The following is a 25,883-nucleotide window of genomic DNA, read 5'->3' on the forward strand; positions in this document are numbered from 1 at the left end:
CTCACTGTAAAGAAGTTTCTCCTCATATTGAGCTGAAATCTTCTATGTTCAAGTTTGAATCCATTGTTCCTTGTCCTATCACCGTGAACCACCAAAAAGAGCCTGGCCCCCTCCTCCTGACACCCACCCCTCACATATTTATAGACATTGATCAGATCCCCTCTCAATCTTCTCTTCTGAAGACTAAACAGCCCCAGGGCTCTCAGTCTCTCTTCACAGGGGAGATGCTCAAGTCCCCTAATCATCCTCACGGCTCTCTGTTGGATTCTCTCCAGCAGGTCTCTGCCTCTCTTGAACTGGGGAGCCCAAAACTGGACACAGGATTCCAGGTGTGGTCTCACCAGTGCAGAGTAGAGAGGTAGAAGAACTTCCCTCGACCTGCTGGACACACCTTTCTTGATACATCCCAGGATCCCATTGGCTCTCTTGGCCACAAGGGCACATTGTTGTTCCATGGAGAACTTGCTGTCCACCAGCACCCCAAGGTCTTTCTCTGTGGAGCTGCTTTCCAGCAGGGCAGCCCCTAACCTGTACTGGTGCCTGTTGTTATTTCTCCCCAGATGTAGGACCTTGCACTTGTCCTTATTAAACTTCATGAGGTTTGCCTGCACCCAGCTCATCCAGGTCACGTTGGATGGCTGCACAAAATATAACAGAAAAAAGAAGAACCTTAAATATGAGCACTATATCTATGCTAATTTTTCTGAAATTAATAGGGATAATATATTTGGGGAAAGTTGGTGATAATAGTAGTTTGAACTTAACCTCTTTCATCTGAAATTTAGTGACATTAAGTAATTAAACATCACAGTTCCCTTACAAGTTATAAATTTACAGTAAGCACTTTTTACTTGAGGTCTCTAAAAGCTGAGTTATTCATTGTGGTTTTAAGGAAGCTTTATGCTAGATATTTAATAACAGATAACACTGTAAAACACTGTTGGGTTAGAAAGTGAAGGATACAGAAATAGAGCTTTTCTATGGGAGTGAACCCAGGAAACTTGAACTGAATGAGCTCTAGAAGTCACTTAGTCAAACTTTGCTAAACTCTTGTGTGTAAATTCATACTCAAAGTACCACTGTCACAACAGGAGAGGAGTAAATATGAGCACTGTGCAGAAAATTTCTAATGTAGCTTGTTCTGATTCACATTCCTGACTGCAAGCATGGAGCCAATGTGATAATGGGAGTGATGGGAAGGTATGGAACCTTTAATCAAAATGAAAATATTTTGCACAGTTCAAAATGTGACAGGAAAATTTTGAATATTTATAAACAAAATTGAATTTTACTTAAGCAGGCAGATAAAACCTTTGGTATGAAGTGAATGTGATTTTTTTTTTTTTTTTCACTACTGCAATGAAACTTCTTGAATATTCTAATGGCTTTGGAATTTAAAAAAAAAAAATCAATATTTTCTGTTGGATATTGAAAGACACAACTCCCAAGAGCTGTACGAATCCCCTCTTAGTTCTAAGGGAATGAGTGAGCTACAAGGAATCATGAACAAGTGGCTGTGAAGCAAGGAAGGGCCAGTGTGACTTGAACTTTCTATGGTCTTGGTGCAAATCTGGGAAAGGCATAGTAACAAGGCATAGCAACAAGTGCAGTATTTCAAGGCTATAAAACAAGCCCAGCATGGCAGCTCACACTACATCTGGGCAGTATCACTAAGACATTGCAACCCCTGGTGTTAATGTCCCCTCCTGCTTAGTTTAAAATATTTCTGCCAGTCCCTCTCCTCTCCTGATGGACTGATGTGTCAGTGTGAGCTGAAATTCCCCCCACACCAACAATAACCAGGCTAGCTCAGTCTGGAAGCAAATGTTTAGAACAATCATTATTTTGCTTTCTTACACCCAATAGCCACTTATTTACATTCTTTTGCTTTGTCTGCTTGAACTTTGAGAAGAAAACTTAAAGAGACAGTTTCAAACCATCACAACTGAGTAATGTGTTGGAGAAGAAAAGATCATTCAGAGCAGTATCAGGCAGCAGTGATAAGGATGGTACAGTTGTGATACGAGACAGGCACTGAGGGTGGCAGAGAGGCTGAGCTGCAAGCTAACATTGAAGAGAACCTTTCAGGGAGCTGTGAAGAGCTGTATCTGCGCTTCAGATAGGAAAAGGAGCAGGTTGCTCTTGTGCCAGAAAGGCAGAATTTGTGCCAGGTTGTCAAGAGGTACCCAGAAGAATCATCCTTTTGCTGGAAATGGGAAGGTAACTCTATGGATAGAAGAGAGGTGGAAGTACACTGAATAATCAGTGTTTGGGAAGGTACAGTGGCTGCACATTGTCATGTCTAACTGGGGAGATTCTGAAAGTCTGGCTGTATTTTGATTTCAGCTTTCAAGATGTCAGCCTAGGAAAGGTATCAATGTATTCAGTTTTTATTGTAAGGAAGCTCTGGTGTTTGCCTTGCTACCCCCTAGTGCAGTGAGCAGCAGGATTGTTTGCTACACGGTACGCTCTGATCGTCCTACGCCAGGAGGAGGTCAGACTCACTGGGCAACAGGAGCAGCAAGCACAGGAGAAGTTATACTGTAGCTCTGGCTTTTCAGAAGTATCTGACTTCTCTCCTTGATGTCAGCTTCATAGATAAGCACGAAAGCAAATTATGTCAGCTTTGCTTTCCTTTTCCTTTGGCCTTGTACTCTGCTTCTCGTCTGAAGTCTCAGGAGACCAGAAGTGTTCACTGGTGAAATATGAATAGATGGTCTAGAGAAGGTCAGCTCTCTGTGAGCCTCTTCCCATGTATTACATGCTGCATTCTTTGTTCCACCCTTAAAAAAAAGAAAAAAAGTTGTAATCTAAGAAATTTTCCTTACCAGCTGCTTACAGTATACTCTGTTTGCTTCCAGTAGATAAAAATAACAGTCATGAAGGACCGCCAGGAGCTCAAAGGATAATGCACCTGCTTGCTTAGCTTGAGCTGCCTGGCTGAAAATGTCTGACAGTCACTGCTCTAATTTCACAGAGCATTGAAGAGAAGAAGTGGGGAGCCCATAGAAAGGGTTCTTAAGCCCTCAACTAAGTGTCATTTGCCTGGGTGAAAAGGGAACAGATTTTGTGGACCAGATTAGGAAAGTATTGCCACTGGCTTTATTTCTCCCCAGTTATCTGATTTTGTCTGTTGCAATCTGCTGGGCCAGGGCATCCCATTGGATTGCCTTGTTGTGTCCATTTCTATTAGCAGCCTCTGCACAAACATACCTCTGAACTCATTTAGTCGATTGTGCTACCAAAGAAGATGCAAATATTAATGGATAGAAGACAAATAAGAGGCTAGTAGATCTTCTTTTCTATGCTTCCTTAAGTGCTTCTGATATCACTGTTAGCTGGAGAGCGGCCTGCCTGCAGTGTCAACCAAACACACACTGGTAGGAGACAATGTTTCAAGGCATGAGATTGGGTTATGGCTGTGAAATCTTTCTTAGCATGACCTTCCTCTCTCCTCAGATTTATGGATCAGAGCTCTGGTGAAGGCAGCGTGGTTGCAATGCAAAAGACTCTAAAACTTTTAGCAGCTTGAATTCTACAACCAATTTACTGCTGAGTAAAGCCCTGAGTTAGTAATGAAGGAGAAGAAAAAAAAAAAAAAAAAAGAAAAGAAAAAAAAAAGAAAAAAAAAGAGCGATTGACTGACTGAGCATATTGGGCTCTCTAAGTGACTATTTTCATCACACTTCATTAATGGCAAAAATGACATGTTAGAGGCACAAACAGCCTAGGGAAAAAGGAGACTTTTTTTTTTTTAAGTGCTGCTATTAGAAAGTTATTCTAGGAGTCTCTGCACACTGAAAAGTGATTATGTTTTAGTGTAGTACCACAAGCTGTCCTGATTGCAAAGATGTGCATTGCCCTAGCACAAAGTAAATAAAGACTCTTGCTTTCACAGTTGGTGAAAATCTCAGCACATTTGCCACCCCTCCTTCACAAAATTACTGTTTCACTGGTGATAAGATTCTAGGCCAGCCTGTATGCTTTGGTGTTTTCATTTTTTTTTTCTTTTTTTCCTCTTGAGGAAAATTTGTCATGAAGCCATTTGAACAGAATCCAAAAGACTGGATTTGAGATTTTAGCTCCATCACAGACTTGTCATGGGAATTTTGGAGAAATTGTATCTGTCTTCTCTCTCTTTGGTAATAGAGCTGCTGGAGACCTCCTAATCACTGAAAATCCATTACTTGTTAAAGGTTTACACTGTGATTTTTCTCATGTTTTTGCACTCTTAAACAGGGCAGGTGGCAGCTGGCACATATCAGGACTCTTTGTCACCAGGCAGTTTGCAAGCAGCTGCTCTGGCTTTGGGTGGTAAAGTGCTTAAGAGTCCAGTCCATGATAGCTGGCTTCAATGGCAAGGAATAACTCTGGACATTTTTAATTTAGAGGGAAATAAGCTGCTTGTTCAGTATTTGTTTGTCAGTGCCAGGAAGAATGGGACCAGGAGCCCCCAACACAAGAATGACATCAATCTATTGGAGAGGATTGAGAGGAGGGCAGTAAGAATCAGAGGGCTGGAGCACCTCTCCTACAAGGACAGACTGAATAAGTTGGGTTTGTTAAGCTTGGGGAAGAGAAGACTTTGGAGAGACCATATAGCAGCCTTCCAATACCTGAAGGGAGCATACAGGAAAGCTGGAGAGGAACTATCTCCTAAGTGTCTGAGGTGATAGAACAAGTGGCAAGGATTTTAAAATAGAGCAGAGTATATTTAGCTTAGATGTTAGGAAGAAGTTCTTTTCTGTGAGGGTGGTAAGACACTGGAACAGGCTGCCTAGAGAGGTTGTGGACATCTCATGCCTGGAAGTGTTCACAATCAGGCTGGATAAGGTTTTGAGCAACCTGGTCTAGTGGGAAGTGCCCCTGCCCATGAAAGGGGATTGGAACTAGATGATGATCTTTTCCTTAAAGATCCCTTCCAATGCAAGCCACTCTTGATTCTATGAATATGCAGAGCATGAAGTTCGGGTAACTGAAGCTGACAACTAGAATAACCCTATCTATCCATATGCAGATTTTCCCTATAGAGATAGCAAGGCTTCCAGATCCTACCTTTCTTTTATTTGGTACCAGCTGCTGCAAAACATTAATTGGATCTTTCTTACTCTCAGCAGATTGAATTCAAGATTAAATGTTAGCATTGCAGTGCTTGCTACCACCTTGGGAAAACATTTAAACAAAGTGTACACACCTCTACCCCTTTAGCCTGTCACTGTCAAACTGTATCACACACTGTTTTATTTAAAAAAGAAGCTCACATAAATTCTTAATGTGGAAACTGTAACCAGCAAAGTCAATATTTTCTGTCAGATTGTTATGAAAAATTGAAACAGAAAGATGGTGAAGTGCTTTGAATTGTCTATAAACTGAGTTTCCTTCTCTAGTGTAGACCAGCACTTACCCAACATTTACTAAAGCCAAGATGCCAGATATACTATCAACTGTCAGGCAATAAAATAGGAAGCATGAGGACAGAGAGTCCAGATTCACACCTTGTTCCTTACATTTGATACAACTGTGCGGGTCAAACTAGATTTTCAACTTAAAAATAATGAATGATTCAATTCATTTTCATTGGTGTCTTTTTTAAAGTTCTCTGCGCCCTTGAGCTAAGCTTTCTTGTTAGTATTTTGGAACTCTTCAGTGAAAACACCCCAGGATACCCATACACACTTTAGGGTAAGCTGAGGGCACCACTAAGAATATGAAAAAATTCTGTTAATTTTTGAGAAGAAGGTGATATTGTAAGTGTCCTAGCATGAGCAGTACCAATGAGAAAATCTGAGCAAAAATTTTGGATTGAATACAAAAAGGCCTCAACAAATATTTGGAAGGATATATCCTGTCCAAGGTGTAAGAATGGAGACTCTCTATATGTTTGGTTACAAAAAAAAGCAGAGCTCTCTTCTGCTGAGTGTAGTCCCTTTTTTAAGGCACATTAAGTTGTTTATTTATAATTTCTGAAGTATCTACAGGCAAGATTTGGGAGTCATGATTTCTCTTTCCCAGATCACCCTGCTAGGTGATGACTTTTTGAACAGAGAATTGTGCTCAGTCTCCCTGGAGAAAAACTACAGGGTAAGAGAAACCTCTCTTCTTAGGGAAGATGTTTGGGGTGACCTTACTAAGCTGACAACTGTCTTGCAAAACACTGCACAACAAGATTTTCATCTTGACATTAAAGTCCTATTTTAAAACAAAGACTTATGTAACACATGACCAACCCAGTCCTTAATATTTTAAATAATGGTTATGAAATTTGGCATTCTGATACTTACCACAAAGGCAAGTAATGAGCCCCTGATTTAACTCTGAATGGGTGAATAGCTGCTGCCCTGATTCTGCCTCCTAGCCTCCAAATACTTTTACTTCAGTTTCTTTTCCCCTGAACTTTTGAAAGGCTTTGGTTAAACTGTAATTCTCTGAATGTCAAAATACATAAAGAATAATAAGAAAAAGAGCATATAACGCTGTGAAATAATTTCACATTAAATCAATGAGCAGAAATATACAGTAAATATTTTTAGCTACATCTCAGAACCTGCATAAATCCACAAGGGACGTCAGTGTTTCATGAAAATGTGTATAATTAAAGAGTCTGAGGTGGTAGTTGCCTAAATAACATGAGTCTGTACATTGAGATACAGAAACTACCTGAAACATTTGAACATTGGGGGAGTTTTGTCCATCTTCACATAATTTAAATCCACCTGTAAAGAGTCTTGAAGCTTACTCAGATAGAAAAACACCTAACTACTTGTTTTTATTACGTGTTTCATCCACTCAATTCTTAATTTCTCTGACCAAATCCGTCTGTAAATGGGAAATTTAGCCTTTAAGCTTCTGTATGTTACATTAATTGTGAATATTGGCAGGACAAGAAAAAAATCTCACAGATTTGAAGAGCCAAGAGCAGATCAAAACAGCTGGTTTCATGCTCTGCAAGAAAAAAATGCTAGGGAACATTAGGCAATTTGAAGGATTTTGCTTATCAAGGCTTTTGTCTTGTAGCTGAAAACACTGATTTGGTGCAGTGGGATAGAGGTAGATTTCAATTTCAGTAAAACAAGATTAAAACCAGGAGGAATAGGGACAGACCAATTCCAATAATAAGAGTACCAAATCCGTTTGAAATCACTGGACATTTGTCATAGGTACAGTGTGATCTTTGTGGGTGATCTTGCTAGGGTTTAATTTTCATTGTCAGTGACTTCTGAAATGAATGGGAAAGGTACAACAGACTATAAAAATAGATACTATTTAAAATCAAAATATGTTTTTTTATTTTAAATATCTTGTGTTCTTAAATGACACTAAAGCCCACTGTTATGAGATGCTGTGTCTGAACATGAAGATGGTCTCTGTCCTGGAAAGTATCTGAAATGCACAGAGAACAAAGTGTTGCAGTGATATTCAGTGACACACATGGTGCCAACAGCAAAAATAGGAATTTATCCTCGAGCTCTTGGACTTTCTTTTTTTAAGTTCTTTTCTCAAGTAGAAAATCATCTTTTCTCCTCAGCCTTTTTTTACTTTTAATGCTTCTATATGTATCTGCAAGTGACTGAAACCCTCTGACTTTAATCTGTGATTGCATGTAAGAGTGGCCAATAGGGTATTGCAAATTAGATCTATTACAGGTCAGTTGTCCCCCAGTGACTTACCTCTTCCCTTTTATCACTTGTTATTCCATTCTGTGTTCTTCCCACATGGCACAATGCTCCATCACTGCATTAGATTTAACCTGTTTTTATAGAATATATTCACTGACAGTTGTTTGTTGTATACACCTTGTATGTCCAAGCCCTTGGCTTTGCTAGCAAGGCAGAGAATCACTTGTTGAAGCTCTGGGCTCAACCTGTGTTTGGGAAAAATACCATGGCCACAATCTAAGCTGCCTTCCATCATGTCCAGGCAGTAGCCACTTGGCAGTAGACATTTGGCAAAATTAATTAACACTCATTGTGCCTCTGATCATCCTCTTACCAAACCAATTTCTTGATATGTGCCAGTGGATGCTTATCAGGTAACAAATGTGATCTATTTCTATATAGAGATCTATATCAACAATAATAATGAAGAACCAATGAAAATTAACTGGTTGCATTTGCCTCTTTCTAACTGACTCACAGACAACAAAAACACCCTAACTTTACATAGTTCTGTGAAAAGAGGACTTCCCATTTAGCAATCTGACAAGGGTTATATCCTGCCCCTCACCAGTTTAAGTTTTGTTCACTGCATGGCAGGAGAAAATTGTATTTCATGCCCATTTCATAACAGGAGCAGTGCACCAGGGGAAGGAGAGGTGTGCCAGCCTGCTGAGGCAAATGCCATTGAGTTTATGCCACTTGCAAATCTTCAGGCCACCTTCAGCAGGCTAGCTTTTTAAAGCTCCTTTCAGGCTTGCCAGCACAAATTTCCCATGGGATTTTGCTTGAGTGATGTGACTTTAAAAACCTACAATTTATTTAAAAGCTGACATTTTGGTGTCTTTTTTTTTTTTTTTTTTTGCAAAACTGAGGCGCAAGGTAGCATGTTAAGAATGTTTAATAGTTGTGCCAACGCTTTTTGCATGTTAGAGAAGTTTTTTTCTCCCTTTTATTTTATTTCTCAATTTTATAGTTCTCAAATGCTGGGAATTTTTTTCTTTGATTTTGCTTTCTTCTAGTTTCAGACAGATCTTTTTTTTAACAGAAAAAGTAGTTGTGTATTACCTTAAAAAACCTCCATCTGTTGCAGTATGGATGAGGGCTTCCTCTCTTGTTTGAATAACAGTGGCTTAATGGTTGCAGTAGAAACAAGTTTTACAGAGAGCAGAATGGATCTGGCAGTAGTTTAATAACTTCATCATGACCAATTTCCAAAATTATTTTGGAAAATTTTGGTTGCCTATCTGAAATATACTTTTGAGTTTGGAATCTGTATTCCCTTGGACTGGACAAAGAAGTGTAGAGTCCTAGCCCCAAATTTAACACTGGGTATTTGTCTTAAAGTTTGTTCTTGGTATACGCTTAATGAAAACAGGAATTTGAAACAAATTTAGCTAAACAACCACACTGTTGGTTGCTTCATCAAATTGAAGCAGATTCAAGTATTTGTGAATTAAGTTTCTACAAGAAGCAGTTGCAAGATAATGTATCTTGCAAATGCTTCTTGCAGGGGGAGCTTGCACTTTAGAATATAATTTTTTTCAGCTCATTACCAAAGCCACTGGATTCAAAATGCCTGTTCTGGCACCTGACTGCTGACTTGAAGTTGAATGTTGTGAAAACATACTTGTTGAACAATGATGGCAAACAAGGGCAGAACAGATGAATAAATATCAGCACTGAATTATGAACACTGAAGACTTGAATATTACCATTAATTCAATGGATGCTACCAGGGACAAGTGGTACAAACTTAAAAGAAATACTAAGGCAAACACAAGCTTGCATGAATCCTCTTTTTAAATTACTGAGGGAAATTTTTAACAGTGTCTTTTAATTCCTACTCAAAGTACATGACTATTTTTTTCCCCCTCACTCATCCTTTTCTCTCAATGTCTTGTTGGTTATGCTTCTCTTGGCATTTTTTACTTATACTTTAGGTTTTGGCTGGTTGGGCAGCAGCTCTTTAATGCTGCTGTGAGTAATCTTTACTCTGAATTCTCAGTTGATCAGATCTCACTGCTTAGCTGATTGCATTGATTTTGTTGAATATGTGGTAGTTCAACTGTAGAGCTGGTAATAGGGTGGCGAAACAACCTTGGATTTTGGATAGGTGAGAATCCTTAAATGCATTTCCATGCACTTCTATCCTCTCCTTCACTGAGCCACACACACACATGCACACACATCCTTTATATTCAGTTAGATCAGACAGAGAATGAATACATTTGCTCATAGTGTTCCTTATCTGTTAATTATCTTTTGATAAGGTGTGCTTTATTTAGCCATATATGTCAATAGTCTTGTGAAGCCTTCAGGTTGCTACTCATTAGTCTGTGACCAGACCATTCTCCTAGGGCTCTACATTTACAGGCAGCCTGTTTTTGTCTGTGAATAAATGGCAGCACATATTTTCTTTTCCTCAGAAGCAGAAGAGAGACCAAATTATAGACCCTTCTCAGTAATTCCCTAGGGAAACCCAGCCCAGTTGCTATTTCCCAGAAAAGCTCTACCTTCTCTCTGCCCCTCCAGACAGGAGCCAGCAGTTTGGACAGATTTACCTCTCACAGAGTTTTTTGTTCCTTTATTCCTCTATTTAGCTACACAGGTAGATTCACAACTGTTCCCTTAATATTTAATATTCAATATATTGTGGTCTAGACCTTAAAAAATCGTGAGACAGAGGAAGAAGTGAGAGTGTGGCTTTGGAATCTATGGAAGTTGATGCAATTCTGCAGCAGTTTCATACAGCATCCATGAAGCCTCTCCTCAGCAGATAAGAAACATTTCTGGGCATAGAGCCATTACTAGGGTGTGTTCTTGGAGAAGAACTTTTACTTCAATGTCCCTTTAATGACCAGACATCAACTTCAAAGAAGTCTCCCTTCCAGCCTGCTGCTCACACTTCATTGTAGGTGGTCTCTTCCATTTTCTTGATTGCTTTTAACTTACTTGACTCTTTTGATGGTTGCTGACATGCAAATAGTGTAATTCTTCCTCTTTGAACATCAGAGTAGCTCGTTTTACCTTTGCTTTAGATGTGAAGAGGAACCTTCTTTATTTCTTTTTTAGTATTGTTCCTGTGCTGCCTATCATATGTCTTTTCTCCTTATTAAGTTTTTATTGCAGGATCAGGAAACTGGAAAAAAAAAGATTTCTCTTCCTTTATTAACTTTCTAACACATTTGTAAGTGATTATTTGCAGATAGTCTTTGAAAAAGTGTGTCAACAATCTGTTCTTTAATGCAATTTATTTTCCTCTCTTCTTGTTGTGAACAGGTTTATCATACTAAGGTTTCTGTCCACAACAGCTCAGCTGTTGTTTGTTCAAAAAACAAATGCTGCAAATATTTCCTTTGGGGAAATTTCCTTTGTTCTGACCAGGCTAGAAAAGTCCTTCAACTAAGTCCTTTCTTATTTAGGCTTCTCTTAATCTTTTGTTTTAAACTAGCATGAGTTTTGTTTTATACATCCATTACAAGCTGAGTAGCATAGGTTGTATTTAAATCCATCAAACTCTGAAGACCTGTACCTGTGCTCAACTTCTTTTCTGAAGAGGTAGAAACAGGTACATTGCCAGGGGCTTTTTCTTGGTGACGTTTTATGTACTGGCAAAAAGGTGCATGCAGGATACAGTTGAAACCAGCTGCCAAAAAGAAAAAAAAAAAAAAAAAAGGAGAGATCTGTGTGGGTTTTTTTCTTACAAATTCTTTAATATTTAACAAGTTCTATCAATTAAAAGTAGTTTGCCCTAATTATTTAAGATTTGAGAAGTACTGTAAGGAACAGAGCTGTCTGAATAAAATTACGTGTTTGTGTTCCCTGCTGATGGGACCTGAGTCATTGCAGGCTGCGGTGTGCTAATTAATTCCAGCCAAAGATTTGTCCTCTCAATTAGCAGCCCCTTAGATATGCTGTCTGGCTGATCTACAGCTGCCTTGTGGGAAATATCCAGATTATGCAAGTTTTATGATTTTGACCCCCTTGGCCAGTTACAAAGGTATCTCAAGGAGAGGAGCTGATCTGTTTTGCTGAGAGTAATAGCTGCATGCAGTGCTTTAGGGCAAACCACCACCAGGTAACTGCAACAGAAGGCTGGAGCTAGCATCCAAAGTAAAAGGCAAAACGTACCCTCAGACTGACATACTGCAAATTTCTCCTCTGAACCAAGTCCCTCTCATAAAATCTGCATTGCTGGAAACCTGGGAAAGGACTTTTACACTCCTGTGACTGCCAGCGGATGTTTTTCTGCAGCTGTCTTAAAATCCATTTTTAATTCTATCTATAAAATATGTTTATACGTAAACATGTCCTTGGTTACTTTGTAAATATGGTTCAAAGACTGGATCAGAATTCTGAAGAGTTTTAGGAACCCTTTCAATATATGTTATTTCCTAACATGAAGGTACCACACACTTTTTCTGTACAAAGATTACCACAATATACCCATGGGGCATGTGTTTCCTTTGGAGAGGGGCTCAGGATACTGAACTTGAACACCATAGAATCATAGAATGGTAGGGGTTGGAAGGGACCTCTGGAGATCACCTAGTCCAAACTCTCTGCTAGCACAGGTACACCTAAATCAAGTTGCACAGGAATGCATACAGGCATTTCAAATGAAACCTTCTGTGTTCTAGTTTGCATCCATTATCCCTTGTCCTATCACTGGTCACCACTGAAAAGAGCCCAATCCCATCCTTATCACCTCTACCCTTTAGATATTTATATGCTTTTATTAGAACCCCTCTCAATCTTCTTTTTTTCCAAGCTATAGAGCCTCTCAGTATGGTTTAGTTGTGTCAATCTGTCCATCTATTTCTTCTCTTCAGATTCATTTTCCTCCTCTTTCTCTTAGGCATCATTATTACCCTTCATTTCTCTCAGCAGCTTCACAGAAAAGTGAGCTTTACCCTGAGATGTGACACACAGAAGCAGCCTGTGTCCTCTGCTTGTCCAGATCCTATGTTACTTAAAGCTGTAGAACTGGAAGATACTAAACTACAGTGAAATTAGAGGGATGGAGTGGAGAATGTTGCTCTTAAATCTCAGTTGTGACTCTCTCTGAGGAAGATGCTCATCCTTCCTCACCACTCACAAATGAAATCTGAGCTTATCACTTCTCTCTTGCTCCAAGCCTCAGCTGCCACCAAGAGAGCAAAGTGTAAAAAGCACTGGGATTAATCTGTATACTTTAATACTTTTCTATCTTATTAGCACAGTGCTTAAATATGCTGAGGAATTCAAGGATGATTCAAATTACACACTTAAATACTTAGCATTTGGGAAGAAAATAGAATCTTTGATGGATGGAGCCCACATCTTTTCCCAGCTCTACCTTTGTGACCTGTACACACTGGTAATGTAACGGAGGGGGCTGCAAAGCCTCCAAGGGTTTTTAAACTTCCAAACTGATGGCAAATATCCATTCACTAATAATAATAAATCATGTCTAGCAGTTCTGCAAGAAAGAAAAAAAAAAAAAAAGCTCAAGGCATCTAATATTGGTCTTGTGTACTTTTGCCCACCCTCTAGATTGAGTTGAGTTCTTTGAAGTAGGTGTGGGCAGATGGTGAACCAAATTAATAGTTGAGACTTGTTGTTTATATAAATTTCATTTTAATTGAGGGCATAGTCAGAAACGTATCAGTGAGTGTGGTTTTTCTCTAGGACCTTTTTCTTGCACTTCTGTTCCACAGCAGTGATTTCTTTTGGGCAGGAAAACTCATATAGATTTATTGCCTTTCTCTTTGCTGTGTGACCTTGCCTAATAAGACTGTTGCAGTGGCTGCAGCCTGTAAAATCAGCCTATGAACTCTTTGTATCCTTTTCTGTCCATCTCAGTGTCCCTCAGATAAGCCTAGTAAAAAGACTTAACTGTGAGCACATCTTTCTGTTACAGATTACCACTGGGTTAGGTGGCGGAGTGGTGAAATGCAGCAGGGTTTTCTGCTTCACATTCAGCTGCTAATGGACTTATCCCTTTTCCTTTTCATTCAGTGGGGTATCTGCTACTGTCCCTAAAATCAACAATTATAGTGTGCATGTGCAACACATGACTTTTCATATGGCAATGACAGAGTAATTTAACTGTCCCGTGGCTGTGATGCCTATTTGCACAAATTCCCATTTTAGACACCTACAGTTTGGTTATGTCAATAGAAACAAAAGAGAATTAACAGATTTACATCCAGTATAGTGATAAAGATCAGCAAAGTGGTTTACTGGCTGTCTACTGAGATTTTTAATAGATTTACAGGTGTTTTATCTATTTACAGCTTGCTCTTGAACTCAGATACTGGGATGTAAGCTCCTGGCTCAATAGCACCCTTTCAGTTGCTATATGGCAAATATATAGCAAATTGTGAATGAAATAGTGACACCTCTGTGCAAATAACTGGGATTCCAGGGCTTTATTAAATGTTCAGCTGTCTGGACTCTATACATACATAACAATTTATGTCTTTTTAATTTCAAACACACCCCCCCCTCCCATTTCTAATGATTGTTTTTTTCTACTGCTTTTCTAATGGCTGTTTGTACCTCTTAATAATGCCTGCATTAGCCAAATCCCTATTGCATAAGGCAACACACAGAATTTATTGTTGCAGACTAACAGAATGAGAATGGATGCTTTGTGTTGAAAGCATTGACCTAGTGTTGAAAACATTGATGCTCAGCTTCTGACTTTGTCTCACAGCGTATGATGTTAGGGAAGTCTCCCAGGGCCAATCGTTTCACAATACCTTAAGTACTAATTTCTTGGTATTTCAAAAGCAGCAAGGGATTGGCTTCCATGGGGCTTTTCAGCATTCCTCTGGAAAGTGCAGCTCCAACCCAGCAAGTCACACAGGAGATATCATCACTGCCCATCTCCCTGTGTGCTGATGCCATGCCTAGTGCAAGGACATCCTAGGCATCTAAAGAGCTTCAAAGTTAGCTCTTAAAAACACCACCAACAACAAAAAACTAAACACAGAGTTCTAAGTCTACAGGGATCCCAGAAACTACCACAACAGACTTTCCTTTTTAAACCAGACTCAAGATAAAAGTGTGGCTAACATCACAACCCTGTATCTAAATTACCACTTGGGGCAACTGGTGATGATTTCCATCCCAATCTTTGAATGACTTGCAAAGTAGTTCTCTACAATGTAGGGCTACTACAGACACTGAGGTAGTAGGGTCATAACACAGACAACAAAAGGCAGCTGACACTGTTTTTCTGTACAGTATCTGATTTTCCCTCATGAGGCAGGAGTCAAGAACAGCATTTTTGTTGATTTAAGCTGACACAACAGGCAAAAACCATTTCCATTATTTTCCTGCACTAATGTTGTCACTCTTAGACTGCTAACAATAATAATACTAAATTTTAAATTTAATCATTTTAATGCTAAGTATTCATAGCAGAAACAAATGATCTATTGCTCTGAAGGTTTTACAAGCAGCTATTTTAATTTGGAACAAGAGGAACGTTTCTCCCTGTGCAGGGCAGACTTGTTTCCTGCTAATCTTGCAGTGATTGGGAATTCACTGTACTTGAGTTCTCCCAGCCCATGTTTAGGTAACATGCTTTACATCTGACTATGCTGTCAGGTACACTGAAGTGTGCTGAAATAAGATGCCTGAGAACCCACTCAGCCAAGACATGCCATCTGCTTTCTGGTGACTGACAACAGCAAAAGTCTCTTGCACTACTGCCAGTGGTATTCTCTCTCTCAAACAACATTGTGCAGCGCCAGTCATTCTGTGCCATACCACTGAACCTGGGAAGAGCTCAGACTTTCTGTTTCACTACCAATCTTGCAATTTCTGATCTTGTTCCTCTGGCCCAGAAAAACGTGGGCAACCAAAGTACTTCTTTCTCATTTTCTACATCTACGTTCTTTGCAATTTGTTGTTGTTGTTGAAAGAAAGAAGATTTTGTTCAAATAATATTCTGAGACGTAACTTCAGTGGAAAAGTTTTCATGTTGATAAAGCAAAATGCTTATTCTTTTCTTAAATGATGTGGGAAAAGTGGGGCTTTTAGTGCCTTCTTCTGCAAAATACTTAAATGAAAATATTCACTCAGTTCTGACTCTGGTTTTGCTACATATCCTGGTTTGAGTTAGAACAGAACTAATTCTGTTCAATCTTTTCACTGTCCAACTCAATCTCTTCTAAGTAACTGCACTTCCTGAAATAACAGTATATTTTTGCAAACAGTGTCTGCTTCTAGTAGTGAGACCAGTTGATGTTTCTAGTTACTACCAAGGACTGGCATGAAGAAAGGCTCTTGTTTATACTTGCTCCTGTGCAGACCACTGTGTCCCACATTGGGGGTGCAGTAAGTGAAAGGAAGCACCTGTGGAAGGAAAAAAACAGGACAGGTGACTCTAAACTGGCTGACAAGACATTCCATTCCATATACATCATATTCAATATAAAACTGCAGGAACATGAGGATCGAGCTCTCTTCTTCAATGGCTGATGTCCAAGGAGGACTCTCTCCATTCTGCCTTCAATCTCAGTCCATGAATTACTGAATCTACATCCAGAATCCAGCTCTGGAATCTGGTTCCCATCTTCCACTGAGTGTGGTCTGGGACTTCCCTGAGTGCCTGCCCACAGCTTCAGTGGTGACAGTGAGGTAAATGCCATCAGGGGGATTGGGTTCAATATTGTTTTTTTATTTATTTGTGTATCTTTCATTTTAGTGTCACTGTTTTCATTAAAGCTGTGTAAGTTTTCTTTTCTCTCTCTGTTATTCCATTTCTCTTGCTCTCTGGGAAGGGAGATAGATTAATAGAGAGCATCTCTCACTCATCTAGTGGCTGGCCCAGCCCTAACCTTGCACGCTATGTATGTCTCTGCTGCAGTGTAGTGGTGATGTATACTGTGGATTCTTCACATATCAAGTGTCAATTGGTCAAAAACAGTGGCTAATAATTATGCTAGATTCTATGGATTTTTAACAGAAAATATATAAGAAAGAATAACCTTCTGCTTCCAAAAATCATTTAACTTCTGTTAGTCTCCAGCACCTCAAGAGAGAAACTCTGCTATCAGAACTCACATCAACTTCCTATCAAGTTTTTGAAGGACAATATATGTCAATAGTCCTAAACTGGGAGCTTAAGATGGGAATCGTAGAAACACGTTGTTCCCTGGACCAGCACGTGCTTAACAGATAGGTGAGATTGAAATGAATAGCAAATTGGGCATTTTTCAGCCAAGGCTGACAAAAATGAAACAGCAAGCAGTCACCAAAGGAGATGGTGTCACATTCCCTGTGGCCCTTCTGCTCTTTATGCCTATTTTCACCTCACACCTTTTCCCTTGTTCCATGGTTTCATTTGGTGGGACAGTTTCATCTTAAATAAAGAGAAAGCAATTGTTTTGATTTTGGTTTGGGTGATGGGTTGGTTTTGTTTGTTACTTTGGTGCAAATTTTAAAAACTAGCAGTGTGAGATTGTAAATGCTGCCTACCTGTTTCTATTCCTTCACCTCCTCCCTAGCTGTGCTGTCACAGATATTTTTGCATCTATGCCTTGAACTACATCAAGGGATTCGTACAGGTTTAAAATAAGCCTGTAAAAAATGACTATTATTATTCTGGATCAGTTCTCCCCACAGTGTCACAAACAATTGAACCAGCATGCCTAAAGGGGAGTTGCTGGAAAAGGCTGGGTGGTCAGGAGAGGGAGAGAAGCGCCCAGACTGCCAAAACAAATGGATGTCAAATCTTCCTTTAGCATTCACTTGAATGTCCGCATAGGGAGGTAAGGAGCATAGCTAATATGACACAAACTCACATCCTAGCTTGACATGTGTTTTTTCCCTCAATGCAGATGAAGCCTTAGCTGCTGTGATACTAAAAAGTTTCACTGATGAAGCCACAGAGAAGTACTTGAAAGGGTTTGTCATTCTTTAGCACAAAGGATGCTAGGCTAATGCACTGGTATGTGTTCTGTTCTTTAGGATTTAGAATCATAGAATCATTTGGGGTAGAAAAGACCTTTAAGATCATCAGGTCCAACCATGAAGATACACTTTGCACCTGTGAGGATCTGAATGTGCACTTCAAAACAGAAAGGGACTAAATCTATTCCTTGAAAATCCTGTAAGTAGACTACGTCTGGCTTGTTTCTTTGTAGTGCATTGTGTGTCTAACAAAACATCATATATTTGGAACTCTTCAGTGTTTTCAGCCTGAAAATTCTGTCCCATATTGGACTATGAGAGGGAATCCTACACAAGTCCTGAGTTTTATGAATATATAAAACCACAATAAAAAAATGACTGAAAGTAATCTGGAGTTAGAGCTCTTGGGAACAGATATAGAGGCCATACTACTAAGAGTTTCTGAGCACTGGAAACATCTGTTATGTTGCTTGCCAAAATTTCTTGTATTGTTCAAGTTTTGTTTCATTTAAGCCTGAAGTGGCTTAGATCCTTTGAGAAGTAGATGCAGCCAAGGGGCTTTATTTAGTTCCATCAGCAAGATGCGGAGAACCTGACAAATTTATGCCTAAAATTTCTCTTCCACTCATCACTTAGTGGACTTACCACTTTAACATCATTTTAAAAATATATTTTTCTTTCTAATTTTTTTGTTTGTTTGTGGGGTTTGGTTTGGTTTGGTTTGGTTTGGTTTGGTTTGGTTTGGTTTGGTTTGGTTTGGTTTGGTGGCATACTCAACACTTGGGCTTGAGACTCATTCACAGTAGTCTGCTAATGATTCAAAGTGTTTTTAGGTTATGCAGCCACACTGCTCTTTGCCCTACTAGTACAGTTACACAAGCCTCTCTCCTTCCAACATGAAATGCTGGGAGCTGAAATGCACATGAGCTGCATCAGCTGCAAGTTTGTCCTACTGAATGTTGGCTAAAGTGGTCAGAGTTGCTCCAGACTAAATGAAGCTGCCCCCTACTTTTGACAGTCAAGACGACAATCTAACACACCTTTCCTAGCTCAGGATGGCATGCACCGTTAGATTTACAAAGCATGAAAGAGAAGCATATGCCAGAAGCTACTCTCCTTCAGACTTTCACATTATTTTTCCACTTTCCTTGAAATTTAAGGAAAGTAGGAGCCTTGAAAGATCAACCATGCACAGATATGGTTCGTCAGCTACTTAAAAACCAAAGGCATAAAAATGCCACGATCCAAAACGCAGCTGATGGTACTTTGCTTTTTAAAGAAAATCCTTTTGTAATTACTTGCAGGGGAATGGGAGGAATTGGAAAAGGAAAAAGTTTGGATACCAGCAACTGGTGTTAGTGTAATGTCCAGAGCAGGAGTGAAAAGCTGTTTCCCCTTTTGGCACCTTTTCATACTCTTTTACAGGTAGTTGTTCACATTGAAGCAAAATGTTTGTCTAATTGAATATCCCAGGTTATAACTGATAGGTGAAGTTCTTCTAATGTAACTGATCAGCAGGATAGCAAGATATCACACAACATCTGCTGCAGTCCAGGGTCTCAGTTTGAAAGCACAGAGTAAGAATAGCACAACTGTAAGTCTTTAATATATCTTTTATGCCTTCTAACTCTCCTTGTAGGCTTCAGAGTTCACAAGTGTGTCATCTTGCAATCAGCAAGAATAAGGTGAAGAAAGAAGTGTGCTATCACAGAGGAATCTTAAGGCAGTAGAGACATGTTCTGTAGAGTACTGTTTCAGATGTGACTCTTCTTGGAAGTTTTCCTTACTAGTAGCACAGTGCACATCTACCATCAATCTCACCTTCCTAGTATTTGTAATTATTTACAGATTTTAATCTCTCCTATTTTACTTTGAGATGACAAATGTGTTAAAAAGGAAATGTGGCAAGAAGCTCTTCATTTCTTCTATGAAAATTATTGTGCAAAGAACATACAAGCACCAAAGAGATATATTTTTTGTGATTGTAATAAATGGATATTTGGAGAAATAACTAATCCTATATGTCTCAGCATAAGGTGATGGTGGGCAGACTCCTGAGGTGGAGTAAAGAGCATGTACCCAGGAGTAAAGAGCCTGTACCCATATTCACACTAAAGGAACTGGGCTGGTTGACACCACTGCACGTGAGGACACCAAATATGTTCTGCAGCAAAAATAGAAAAGGAAACAAAAATCAACCTCTGAAAATTTTTCTCCTCATTAGAAATGGGCACTGGGGGAAGTAACTATAAATAATGAATCTTTATCTCTAAGAATGGTATTTTTCACTTAATTTTCCATTTTCAATTTATTTCTCGAAGACATTTATTTCCCCTCCCCCATGTGCTTTGCCTTTGAGGAAAGCTCATAAATATTTGTTATTTCACTTTCTTAAGTTAGCCCCTAAGGGGCTTGAGGAGCTTGGAGGAATTTGTTTATTCACTGTGAATCATTTTTCTCACGTGTTCTGTTCCTTGGTTATGAATGTGAAGCAGCAGCACAGGGCTTTTCTTGTTCTGTTTGTTTAATTTCCTGTCTTTTTCCTTTGTTATGTTCAGTACTTCACCCTTGAGCTGTCTGCTCGAACCACATCCTCAGCACACTGGCCATGCAGATTTAGCATGTAATTTCTTGTGAAGTCATTACTGATTTATGAGCACTCCACTGTTAATTTCATGTGGGCTTTTGATTTTTATTTTTATCATCCCTGGCTGTTGTTGTAGAAGAACTTTCCCACCTAACATCAGTCAATTCCATTTATCTTTAGGATGTTGTTGCGTTCCTCCTTTGAGAAACAGGATCACGTTCTTGTGCATCTCACCTCTGATATTTGGCCATGAGAATGGCTCTGATCAAAAAGTGTGTATTTTTAAAATATATATATAAATATATGTATGTATTTATCTCCCTCCTGTGAAATTCTGTGTATTTTGAGTTATTGAACAGTTAAAAATGTTGATTCCCCTTTTATTTTCTGTTTACTTTCTTTCTCAGGAACTTCTAAAAAGTCCTCTCAATTGTGGATGCTCCACACTACCATCAAAACACTGGGCCAAGGCTGAAACCAGAGACCATGTCCTGCTGCTGGCTGCTTGTGGTTTTCCCCACTTTTGTATTTGACTCTGGCTTGAAGCTCAGGCTCCAGCCCAGCAAAACCCACCAGCTCAGCACGATTCTGTCCAAAGGCAGCTGGGAACAGCAGGCAGCAGGCTGGCCAGGCAGTGGTGGTTCTCTGCAGTTATTCCATCTCAGCCAAACAAAAAGCACTGAATCATCCAACTCTGCTTCACTAGTGCTAAGGGCTAATTTGTTTGAGGATAATAATATCACTCATGAGGGAGGCAGCAGCAGCCTCTGCCTCCCAGCTGGACTCAGCAGTGCAGTCAGGCTGCTCATCTTCACCCGGGTGACAGGGAGCAACTGAGGACTCATGGAGAGAAGCTCAGCTGTTGGGAGTGACCATGCCTGCCCCATGCAGGCAGAAAATACCTTCTCTTTCTCTTTTAGCCTGTGAGGCATATCTGCAGGCAAGGTGAAATTTCAAAAAGCACATTCAACCTCTTGTGGTCTCAGCAAGGGCACAGCAACCAACACTTCTTCCTCTCAGAAACATGACAAAGGAGGAACATGAGTAAAATTTAAGTTAATCCTGGTCTAAAATGCTCATGGAGGGGTTAGGTGCCTGTGCTGGAGCAGCAGGGTCCCACAGTCCTACAAGAGGTTGGCATGAGCCATTTCTCCACTTGAGCAAACAAGCTGCTCTGCTCCTTTCACAGGTTTGAACTACCTTCACAAAGAGAGGCATGCTTCATTTTTAACAACTGCAACTGGTGACAACTGTAATTCCTTTTCCTTTAGGAAAATATGACAACACTGTCAGAAATTAGTCAGCTGTACAGTTGTCCAAAGAAAACATAAAGTTACTAAAGAATACAGCAGCCTTTTAGAAGTGCCCCTATCCTGTCAAACAAATTAGAAATATCTGCATTTGATGGTTCTCCAAAGGACTATTGAATTCATCAACAAGAATTATGAGAACTAATTCTTGGGCTTTAAAAATGTACAGAGAATTTGTAAACAGATGGTTTAATGCAATCATCTCTGGTAGCAAAAAAAACCAAAAGCAATTCTGGTTCCTAAAATCTTTTGGGTTTTATTTTAGGACTTTTTAAAAATAACTCCTATTTTCTGTTGGACTTTGACTTCTCTGTAGTCTAAACATTCCATCTGTACACATATTACCATCCAGGTTGTCTCAGCTACACTGAAAGACTTTCCAATTGCTAGTTGAAAGTTAGTTTTACCCTTGATTTCACTTTATTCTTGACATCACCTCTTTAAAATTAAAACCAAAATAAAATAAAATAAAATAAATATTTTCTCATTACATTTTTCATTAGAAATTATCATCTTGACATTGAAAGCAATCCATATTCTCACAATAAGGGCATACAGAATGATGTGAAAATTCAAAAGACTTAAATTTATTATACAACCCAACCTACATATTAGAAATATTTTTTCAAGATAAATCTTTGCAGGTTTTCAAGTGGATTTGATATTAATGTGGGACTTTGTATCGTAGCCCTGTTCCTCCCCATAAAATAACAATTAAGCTAGACACAGAGGATGTGTTGGTACAGACAGTAGCTGCATGGAAAACTTAACACAGTTTCAAAGCTCAAACTTATCCACTTGCAGATATTACTAAGGAAACAGATGGAGAACAGTTTTCCATAGCTAACCATCTGGGCCCTGCAATGATAGGCTCTGCCCTAAGCATTACTATGGGGATTAACTTCATGCTGGGAAAAAGCAGAGAAAAAGAGACAAGCAGCCAAAGAAAGAGCATAATATTTTATATTGCAGCCAAAGAGTCACCACTTTGTCACACATTGCAGTTTCCTTATCTCTGCTTTTATATATAATCTGTGGAATAAAAGGAAGAGGAAATGAGAGTTTTATGGTTAATATAACATCACAGCCTGCTGTGAAGGAAATCAGAGGGGGTGTATTTTTTCTAGGGGAATTTTTGTTGGGTTATTGGAGGTCAAAGTGCAAAGGAGTAGGGCACCACTTACTAATTGTTTACTAATTGTTTACACCGATATGCAATTTTAGGTCTGCTGGGTTATTTTGTGAAGTTCTGCACTACAGGGCTTCCTGTCAGTTCTGTGTCCAGAGCTGAGAACTGCAGAGACAAGAGAAAGTTCAGAAATAGGGGATATAAGTTTGTGAAGAACTCCAAATACTGGGTAACTAGATGGAGTCAAAACCAAACCTAGAATTTTTTGAGCAGTCCTACTGTGTGGTCTGAACATGAAGCCTATATGTGAAAGGTTTTCAGATATTAGATAAATGATAGTCCTAAAACCAGAAGACATAATCAATGTGGTGTGGTTTTTTTTTTTTTTCCTATGGTGTTTATACAGGACTACAAACTGCCTATCTGACTGCAAACTCTAGGTGAAGTTTTCCATGCAGTTCTGCCATTGTGGGTTTTTCATAGAATCATAGAATCAAGAAGGCTGGAAGAGACCTCAAAGATCATCGAGTCCAACCTGTCACCCTACACCTCATGACTATCTAAACCATGGCACCAAGTGCCACGTCCAATCGCCTCTTGAACACCTCCAGGGATGGTGACTCCACCACCTCCCTGGGCAGCACATTCCAATGGCCAACCACTCTCTCTGTGAAGAACTTTCTCCTCACCTCCAGCCTAAACCTCCCGTGGCGCAGCTTGAGACTGTGTCCTCGTGTTCTGGTGCTGGTTGCCTGGGAGAAGAGACCAACCCCCTCCTGGCTACAACCTCCCTTCACGTAGTTGTAGACAGCAATGAGGTCTCCCCTGAGCCTCCTCTTCTCCAGGCTAAACAGTCCCAGCTCCCTCAGCCTCTCCTCATAGGGCTTGTGCTCAAGGCCTCTCCCCAGCCTCGTTGCCCTTCTCTGGACATGCTCCAGCAATTCAACATCTTTCCTAAACTGAGGGGCCCAGAACTGGACACAGGACTCAAGGTGTGGCCTGACCAGTGCTGTGTACAGGGGTACAATGACCTCCCTGCTCCTGCTGGCCACACTATGCCTGATGCAGGCCAGGATGCCATTGGCTCTCTTGGCCACCTGGGCACACTGTTGGCTCATGTTCAGGTGGCTGTCAACCAGTACCCCCAGGTCCCTTTCCACCTGGCTGCTCTCCAGCCACTCTGACCCCAGCCTGTAGCTCTGCATGGGGTTGTTGTGGCCAAAGTGGAGCACCCAGCACTTGGACTTGTTGAATGCCATCATGTTGGACTCTGCCCATCTGTCCAGCCTGTCAAGGTCTCTCTGCAGAGCCCTTCTACCTTCTAACAGATCAACACCTGCTCCCAGCTTAGTGTCATCTGCAAATTTACTGATGATGGACTCAATCCCCTCATCCAGATCATCAATAAAGATATTGAACAGGATGGGGCCCAGCACTGATCCCTGGGGGACACCACTAGTGACAGGCTGCCAGCTGGATGTGGCACCATTCACCACCACTCTCTGGGCTCGGCCCTCCAGCCAGTTCCTAACCCAGTGCAGAGTGCTGCTGTCCAAGCCACAGGCTGACAGCTTGGCCAGGAGTTTGCTGTGGGGGACAGTGTCAAAGGCCTTGCTGAAGTCCAGGTAGACTACATCCACAGCCTTTCCTACGTCCACCAGGCTGGTTACCTGATCATAGAAGGAGATCAGGTTGGTGAGGCAGGACCTGCCCTTCCTAAATCCATGTTGGCTGGGCCTGATTCCTTGGCCATCCTTCAGGTGCACAGTGATTGCCCCCAAGACAATCTGCTCCATGATTTTCCCTGGCACTGAGGTCAGGCTGACAGGCCTGTAGTTCCCAGGTTCTTCTGTCCGTCCCTTCTTGTGGATGGGCGTCACATTGGCCAGTTTCCAGTCTTCTGGGACCTCTCCTGTGAGCCAGGACTGGTGGAAAATGATGGAGAGAGGCTTGGCCAGCTCATCTGCCAGCTCTTTCAGCACCCTAGGATGAATCCCATCAGGTCCCATGGACTTGTGAATATCCAAGTGACTCAACAAGTCTCGAACTAATTCCACATGGATTTCAGGAGTACAACACTGCTCCTTGACCCCATCAACCAGCTCTGGAGGCCAGTTATCCTGAAGTCCTCCTGCCTTACTGTTGAAAATGGAGGCGAAGAAGGTATTTAGAATCTCAGCCTTCTCCTCATCCTTAGTCACAATGTTACCCTCCACGTCCAATAAAGAGTGGAGGCTCCTCTTGCCCCTCTTTTTAGCATTAATATATTTATAAAAATGCTTTTTGTTGTCTTTCACAGAAGCGGCCAGTTTAATTTCTAACTGTGCTTTTTCCTCTCTAATTTTTCTTCTACATGATCTAACAACATCCTTAAACATGTCACTAGTTGCCTCCCCCCCTTTCCAAAGGCGATAAATCCTTTTTTTCCCTTAAATCCTTCAGGAGCTCCTTGCTCATCCAGGCCGGTCGTCTTCCCCGCCGGCTCATCTTACGGCATGTGGGAACTGCCAGTTCCTGTGCCTTTAGGAGCTCCTGTTTGAAGTAGGTCCAACCATCCTGGACCCCTTTCTTCTTAAGGGATGTTACCCAGGGAACTTTCTGAATAAGTTGCCTGAACAACCTGAAGTTTGCCCTCCGAAAGTCCAAAGTGAGGGTTCTGTTACTGCTCCTCCCTATTTCCCTGCATATTGAAAACTCCACTATCTCATGGTTGCTGCACCCTTGACAGCCTCCAACCATCACATCTCCCACCAGCCCTTCTCTATTTGAGAACAGCAGATCAAGCAGAGCCTTACCCCTGGTAGGTTCACCTAAGAGCTGCATCAGGAAGTTGTCATCCATGCACTCTAGGAACCTTCTGGACTGTCTCCTCTCTGCTGAATTAAGTTCCCAGCAGATGTCTGGTAGGTTAAAGTCCCCCACAAGGACAAGGTCTGATGATCTTGAGACAGCTTCCAGCTGCTTATAGAATATCTCATCGGCCTCCTCATCCTGGTTGGGTGGTCTATAACAGACTCCAACCAGGATGTCAGTTTTGTGCGGCCTCCCTCTGATTTTAACCCACAAGCATTCAATCCTTTCATCTGCAGCCTCAAGTTCTGAGGCATCAAAGGATTACCTAATATAAAGGGCCACCCCTCCTCCTCTTCTCCCTTGCCTGTCTCTCCTAAAGAGCTTATAACCCCCCAGTGTGGTACTCCAATTGTGAGAATCGTCCCACCATGTTTCTGTGATGGCAACTACATCATAGTCTTCCTGGTGAACCAAGAGTTCCAGTTCATCTTCTTTGTTGC

Source organism: Indicator indicator, chromosome 5, assembly GCF_027791375.1.
Source record: "Indicator indicator isolate 239-I01 chromosome 5, UM_Iind_1.1, whole genome shotgun sequence".
Taxonomy (NCBI): Eukaryota; Metazoa; Chordata; class Aves; order Piciformes; family Indicatoridae; genus Indicator; species Indicator indicator.